Source organism: Lactuca saligna, chromosome 7 (genome assembly GCF_052625555.1).
Source record: "Lactuca saligna cultivar CGN05327 chromosome 7, ASM5262555v1, whole genome shotgun sequence".
NCBI lineage: Eukaryota > Viridiplantae > Streptophyta > Magnoliopsida > Asterales > Asteraceae > Lactuca > Lactuca saligna.
This window is the reverse complement of record NC_136423.1, coordinates 127,236,770-127,244,096: the sequence shown is the minus strand read 5'-3', so window position 1 is coordinate 127,244,096 and position 7,327 is coordinate 127,236,770. Positions and strand designations below refer to the sequence as shown.

At 29.1% G+C, this 7,327-nt stretch overlaps 1 pseudogene; it reads right to left on the bottom strand.

Moving 5' to 3' along the window:
- Positions 1-5,600: 5,600 nt before the first annotated feature.
- Positions 5,601-6,188, bottom strand: LOC145006215 (miraculin pseudogene; annotated as a pseudogene).
- Positions 6,189-7,327: the final 1,139 nt, after the last annotated feature.

Genomic DNA, 7,327 nt, shown 5'->3' with positions numbered 1-7,327 from the left:
ACGGATGAAAATGAAAATTTAATGAGGAGGTGGTGGCGTTTAGAGAAATAAAGAGATGGAGGAAAGGGGATGTGATCTTATTTTCTTTGTCTATTTTCATTTAGGTGCTGAAAATCTTAAGGAAAATGAAAATAAAATAAGAATAGAAAATCAGGTGTTAGTGTCTAATAAATTTTTTAAAATTTTTTCAAGAACCTAAATTACAATATATATATATATATATATATATATATATATATATATATATATATATATATATATATATATATATCGGAAAACGTTGGGCGTCGAAAAAAAAAATTGGACAGAAAATGCGCCATTTTGTGATCCAATTAGACTATGTTTTTCAGTTCACTATAAATAAATATCAATTAAATCTTTATTTGATATAATGGCCCATGGTCATTTATTTATAATAAAAAACATGTTTCTTGTGAAAATAAAAATAAAGAAAACAAAGATATAAAATAATTATAATTTCTTAAACATAATCTTAAAAGCCATTTCATTAACAACCATCTACTTCCATTTTTAGCAATTACAGTCCATTTAAACATGTAAAGCCTGCCTCATACATACAGCACTGCTGGATTTCCTGAATCAAAAAACAAATCAGACTTCCCAAGACTTTACAGAAATTAAAAATCTTTACATAAGAAATTGGAACACAATATAGTATAAAACAACAATACATCATCAACAAAGAAACACAAATAACAATCATTACAAACAAAGGAAAAAACGATATTTTGTGCAAGCAAAGAAAGATAAGTTCCAAATACAGTTTCAGAGCTTATGTTCAATATACAAAGTAGAGTAAAGAAAAACTTGAATCAGATCAAGAACAAGTACTACAAGAGAAGAAGAAGAAGAAGAAGAAAACGCCATGTGGCGAGTTATCTTACAATAGAACAATACACATCCCACTGCCAACCGGTGAGGTCAGGTCGTCCATGACAGCGTACCTCCACCATGTCAGCACACAGGTAAAGAAAGACACAAAGTCATAGATAAATGTCCAATGATTAGAAAGATCTAAAATCAAATTTATATCACATTAAATTGATAAGAACTGTGTTATTTTCCCGTGATGAATGGATGACTCAATGCTTGGTGTATAGTTAACCTCTTATCAAGATCCAAAATGAATATCTTCTCCAAAAGATCCTTAAAATTTGCTAACATTTTCGGATCCTCTCCAGGTGAGCTCACAACAATTGTACTAATATCTTTCGCCTTCATATTAACCAGTCTCTTCACAGTCTAAAAACCAAATAAAACCATTAAATATAAGAAACAAATAATAAAATATGGTTAAATACTTAAATCTTAAATCTAATAGATAAACACTTCTTACCTTCTTGGTAACAGGGTCCTCCTTTAATTTAAGATGCGAATCAAAATGATGTTCGGTAAATGCACCCTACAAGAAGACCACAAGGGCAAAAGGTAAATTTCTTTAAAAAGAAGTTATAAATCTCTCTTCCCGCTCATGGATTTTCCTCCTCAATCGGATGTTTCAATGAATCCAAAAAATCAGGAATTAATCTTCAAAATCTTCAATCAAATCTTGCCCCAAATTTCAATCATTTGAATCGCTCTACAATTTAATTTCAAAATCCGTTAGAACCTACTTTTTCTCCATCTCCATCTCGGTTGCTGCAACATTCAAGGCAAACCAGATCCCCGTGGCTGGCCCTTCCCTTCCCTTCCCTTCACATTCACCGTAACCTTCATTCAGGTATGATTCATGGTCAATAACCCTAAGTTACAATCTACGAATGTTGCTTCATCCTCATTTTTTCTTTGAAATGAATCTAACATTGAAATTGAAATTTTGAAACCACTTTCATATTGTCTCTCTCTCAAAACCTATATAGATTTTGATTCTTGGTTACATCCATTGATACCTGTTAACTTTTCATTCATAATATCAACAGAAGACGATTTTTGAAAGAAAAAAAATGTTCCATTTCCTCTATAAATCCGTAACTATATGAGAAAATTAATAAGACAATATATCAATCAAATCGATTGATTAGGAATCATCGATCTTAACTTCATCTTCTTCATATCTTCACTGTCAGTCAATTCCTTACACGATATATTTTCCTTCATTTTTTTTCATTGATGAAGATTGATACAAGATGTTTGACTGGTCAATGACTTGTTCCACAAGTAATAATTATATTATATACAAAAAAGTCAATGCTTACTTATTTCAGGGGCACGATAAAAGCAGCTCACGAGGTATGGTGTGATCTCGTTCTTCCCAAACATGGCGTTCCCAAAGTCACAAGGCTTCAGAACATTCTTCGTATCATTTACCTAAACAAAATGTTTCAAGTTAGTGCCTTGAAAAGTATAAATTACAGAACTGGTCCCTGGACTTTTTAAAACTTAACTTGTTTAGTCCAAAATTGTTTTTTTTTATCTGTGGTTGTGGGACTCTGTTTTTAAGTTAGAGTTTCATATTGATTCCGGTCCTCGTTTCAAGGTTATAGGGACCAAAATCAATATGAAACGTTGAAATAAGGATGAAAACTGTAAAAAAAAAAAATCATTTTTGGACTATATACATAATTTACTCAAAAAAGGTTGACTTGTTTCGATTTTGGTAATTATTTCAAAGTTTAGTTTTGGTTTTGATCCCTAATATAAGATTTTATAATGATTTGGATAACTTTTATTTCAAAGTTTCATTTGGATTCTGGTTCTTAATTTGAGGTATCATTTCGATTTTGGTCCTTAATTCAAGGTTCTAGGGACCAAAATCAATATAAAAACATTAAAATAAGGATAAAAATGTAAAAGATTCAACTTTGGAATATATACAGTAAGAGTCAGAAAACACATAGACCATTTTTGTAACTTACTGAGAAAAAGAATTAAATTTAGGTTTTAGTACTTATCTCAACATTCCATATTGATTTAGGTCCTTAATTTAATGTTTCAAATCGATTTTGGTGCTTGTTTTAAGGTTTCATGTTGACTTTGGTCCTTATTTAAGGGTTCTAGGGACCAAAATCAGTATGAAACCTTGAAATAAGGATGAAAACTGTAAAAGTATTAAATTCTGGACAATATACTGTTAAGATTCAGAAATCCAGAGACCAAGTTTGTAACTTGCTCAAAAAAACTACAACTTTGGTACTTATTTCAAAGTTTTGTTTTGATTTTGGTCCTAAATATAAGGTTACATATCAACTTTGGTCCTTATGTCAAAGTTCCAGGGACCAAAATCAATATAAAACCTTGCAATAAGTATGAAAACCGTAAAACGATTCAATTTTGAACTAGATTATAATTTACTCAGAAAAAAATGAACTTTTTTCAGTTTTGGTCCTTATTTCAAGGTCCCACGGACCAAAATCAATATGAAACCTCAAAAAGATGACCTAAACTGAAAAAAGTTTCAACTTTGGACTAAATAGGGTAAACTCAGAAAGCGCAGGGACCATTGTTGTAACTTGATAATGGAACTGATCAGCATGTTATCAGGCTTGATGTCGGTATGAAGGACACCACAGTTTCTAAGGTGTTTTAGAGCAATGAAGAGTTGTTTTACATAGGCCCTTACAACAACTCTCAGCTCATAATGTATAAGACGCATCATAATACAAAATAAATACATGTTATACCTAATATAAAATAAAATAAATACAAATGATATATGCCAAATATAAAATGGAAATCACAAATTTAAGAATTAACATTCATTAGAGACTAATATTTTTAATTACTTGAGATTTAAATAAAATATTTTGTACATCATTTAACTTCAAAGTTAACTATTTATTATTTTACTCGAAACCAACTAAAAACATTTTTTAAGCTGAAAAATACATCTAACATTATAAGTTTATTCTTCAAAACTTCATGTTTTCTTATTAAATTATTCAAGTGTACCTTGACTTGGGTTTTAACCAAGGTTCTAAAAAGTTCGTCATGACTCTGCCATGGCGCACCACAGCTCCAAGGCTTGCACCTGCCGTCAATCTTTGCCAAAACGTCGCTTTAACTTATATATGTGTATAAAAATGAATAATAGTTGAAAATACATATAAAAATATTAATTATATAGAAAATTGTCGCCTTAAGTCACGCCTTACAAACGTCGTGACTCGCCACGGCTCGGAAAAGCTTGAGGCTTGACATTGCCACCAAGTCACGCCTTCCGTTATTTAAAGCCTTGGTTTTAACCACTTCACGTTTGAATTAAATCTATTTTTTCTTTAGTTAAATATGTTATAAACATTATTAAATTAACAATAAATAGTAGGAGAAAGAGAAATTAGGGATGAGCATGGGTCGGTTTGGGTCGGTTTTTGGCTAAAACCAAACCAAACTGTAGAAAGTCGGTTTTTCGGTTTTTAAAACCATATAGGTTTGGTTTTTGCATGGGTCGGTTTTCCGGTTTTCCGGGTTGGGTTTATGGGTTTTCGGTTTTAAACCGTGGGTTTATGAGCTCCTCTTTTTTTCAAGTTTTTGCGTTCAAACCTAGTGAAAATACGTTGCGATAAATAATATTGTATCTACTTTAAATATACTAAAATAAAGAGTACAAATTCTAGTATTATAAAAACATAAAAGTGTTCAAAGGATCAAAGTTTAACACCATTAAGAGTTTGTTGAAAATAAATATAAAGTATTAAAGAGATAAAGTCTAAAGTCTAAAACTAAAAATTTAAATCTTAATATAAATAATATATATGTTGGTCAGTTCGGTTTTTATGGGCGGTTTTATACGTCAAAACCGAACAAAACCGTTATTTTTCAGTTTTTGTAAAATTCAAACCTAAACCATCGGTTATTGCTTTGGTTTCGGTTTTTTGGTTTCGATTATGTCGGTTTTTTTCGGTTTTTCGGTTTTCGATTCGGTTTTGGTCATCCCTAGGAGAAACTATTTAAAAATTAGAATATCATAGTTGATATATTAACCAAAACCATAATTTGCAATATAAAAATCATAGTTTTAAATTAATACTTCCTAACGTGATTACATAAATCTTGGCATACACCAAAGTTTGTTACACTCCTAAATCATTACATTTTTCAAATTAATATTAAAGGAGACCTTTAAAGATCAATAAGAAACGATACCAACATTGTTTGAATGTTAAAATATATTGATGAAAATGAAAATTTGATGAGTAGATGGTGGCGTTTAGAGAGATAAAGTGACGGAGGAAAGGAGATGGGATGTTATTTTCTTTTTCTATTTTCTTTTTGGTGCTGAAATCTTAAGTAAAATTAAAATAAAATAAGAAGGGAAATTCAGTTGTTAAGGTCTGTTAAATTTTTTAGGAACCTAAATTACAATATATATATATATATATATATATATATATATATATATATATATATATATATATATATATATATAGGAAACGGTTGTGCGTCGAAAAAAATTGGACCGAAAGTGCATCATTTTGTGATCAAATTAGACCCTGTTTTCAGTTCACTGTAAATAAATGCCAATTAAATCTTTATTTGATATAATGGACCATGGTCATTTATTTATAAATATAATACATGTATATTAAAATAAAACCGTTTCTTCTGAAATTTAAAATAAATAAATCAAATATATAAAATAATTATGCCTTCTTAAACATAATCTTAAAAGGCACTTCATTAACAGCCAGACGTCTACTTCCATTTTTAGCAATCACAACACCAATATTTCCACAAATAGGCCTGTAAAGGGCACATACTTCCGGGTAGAACACAAGCTTGTAACCATCGTCATACTTCTATATCTTAAACTAATTATTGATGGTTTCCTGACTAGGGTTTCCTGCTACTCCATAACCAGTTGTGATAAGTTGTCCATTGTACTCCTCGAGCATCCAAACATTCGACTGAATGCAGGTAGATGCACCCGAGAATATATTGTTGAGATCTGTTGATTCCCGAATGACACCTTTCTTAAGGTTTACCGGTGTAAATGTCAGTGGCATGTCATTATCTACTTCTTGATTGGCTTGGACAACATCAAGTGGGCATGACTCATTTCTCGTGGAAGCAAGTGTAACACCGCCACCCATTCCACGGATCATAGGCAAGATCTAATACTTTGTACCATAACACACCAAGTTCCCATCAAGGTCTCGAACTTGAGTTGGAGATGGTTGGCCCATTGAAAGGGAGATTGTGGATAGCATAAGTAGTAACAATGCTTTCATCTTGGTTAGTTGTTTTATATAGATTTATTGATAAATTTGAGGTGTGGTTTAAGTTTGATGGAGATAACACGTATTTATAATGGGGAACAAATTGGTATACATTTGGAAATGATTGTGGGCTACACGTAAGTGCTTAAACAAGTCAGACAATCCAATCTCATTAAAGTTACGCATTAATGTTCCAAATGTATTAAATACAATTTAATAAGGTAACAAAAGCCAATTGGGTTGTATAAATGCACTATGATCAAAATGTTTTAATGTGAGGGTCCATGGTGCAAATCATACATACTTATAAAAAGCTAGCATTTTTGCTTGAATCTCATGCATTTGAAACCCCCATTCTTTTTTCCTTTCACCACATTCATTTGAAACTCCTATGAGTTTTCAATTTCTTTATAATAATAATAATAATAATAATAATAATAATAATACTAATAATAATAATTATAATAATAATAATAATTATTATAATAATAATAATAATAATAATAATAATAATAATAATAATAATAATAACAATAATAATAATAATAACAATATTTGGTAATTAGATTAAATAAAAATCAAATCTAAAGTGTAATCATATATAAACTAAATGTCAATATTAAAATAATATCTTTATTTCTACTTATAAAATTATGTTTTTTATTAAAATACTATATTTACTTCTACTTATGAAGGATGCATTTTTCCTTTCACCACATTCATTTGAATCTCCCTTGACTTTTCAATTTTTTCTAATAATAAATATAAGTTGGTTAATAAGGTTAAATAATATCAAACCTAAAGTCTAATCATATATAAATTAAATTTCAATATTAAAATAATATATTTACTTCTATTTATAGAGTTATATTTTTTAACTTTTAACATATTATATTTAAATTATTAGTTTTAACATATTATATTTAAATTATTAGTTTTAAACCATTATCATTTTAAAGATACAATTTTGGAACAATTTGTATAATATACTTACATTATTAATTTAAATATAAAATTACATGATCAACTTAAATATAAAATTTAGGTTAACTTAAACAACCTAAAAAAATATTTTGTAAATAGTTAAAAGTGATAAATTGTAGTGTCTTTCTAATAATGATTATAAGTTGGTTATTAAAGTTAAATAAATA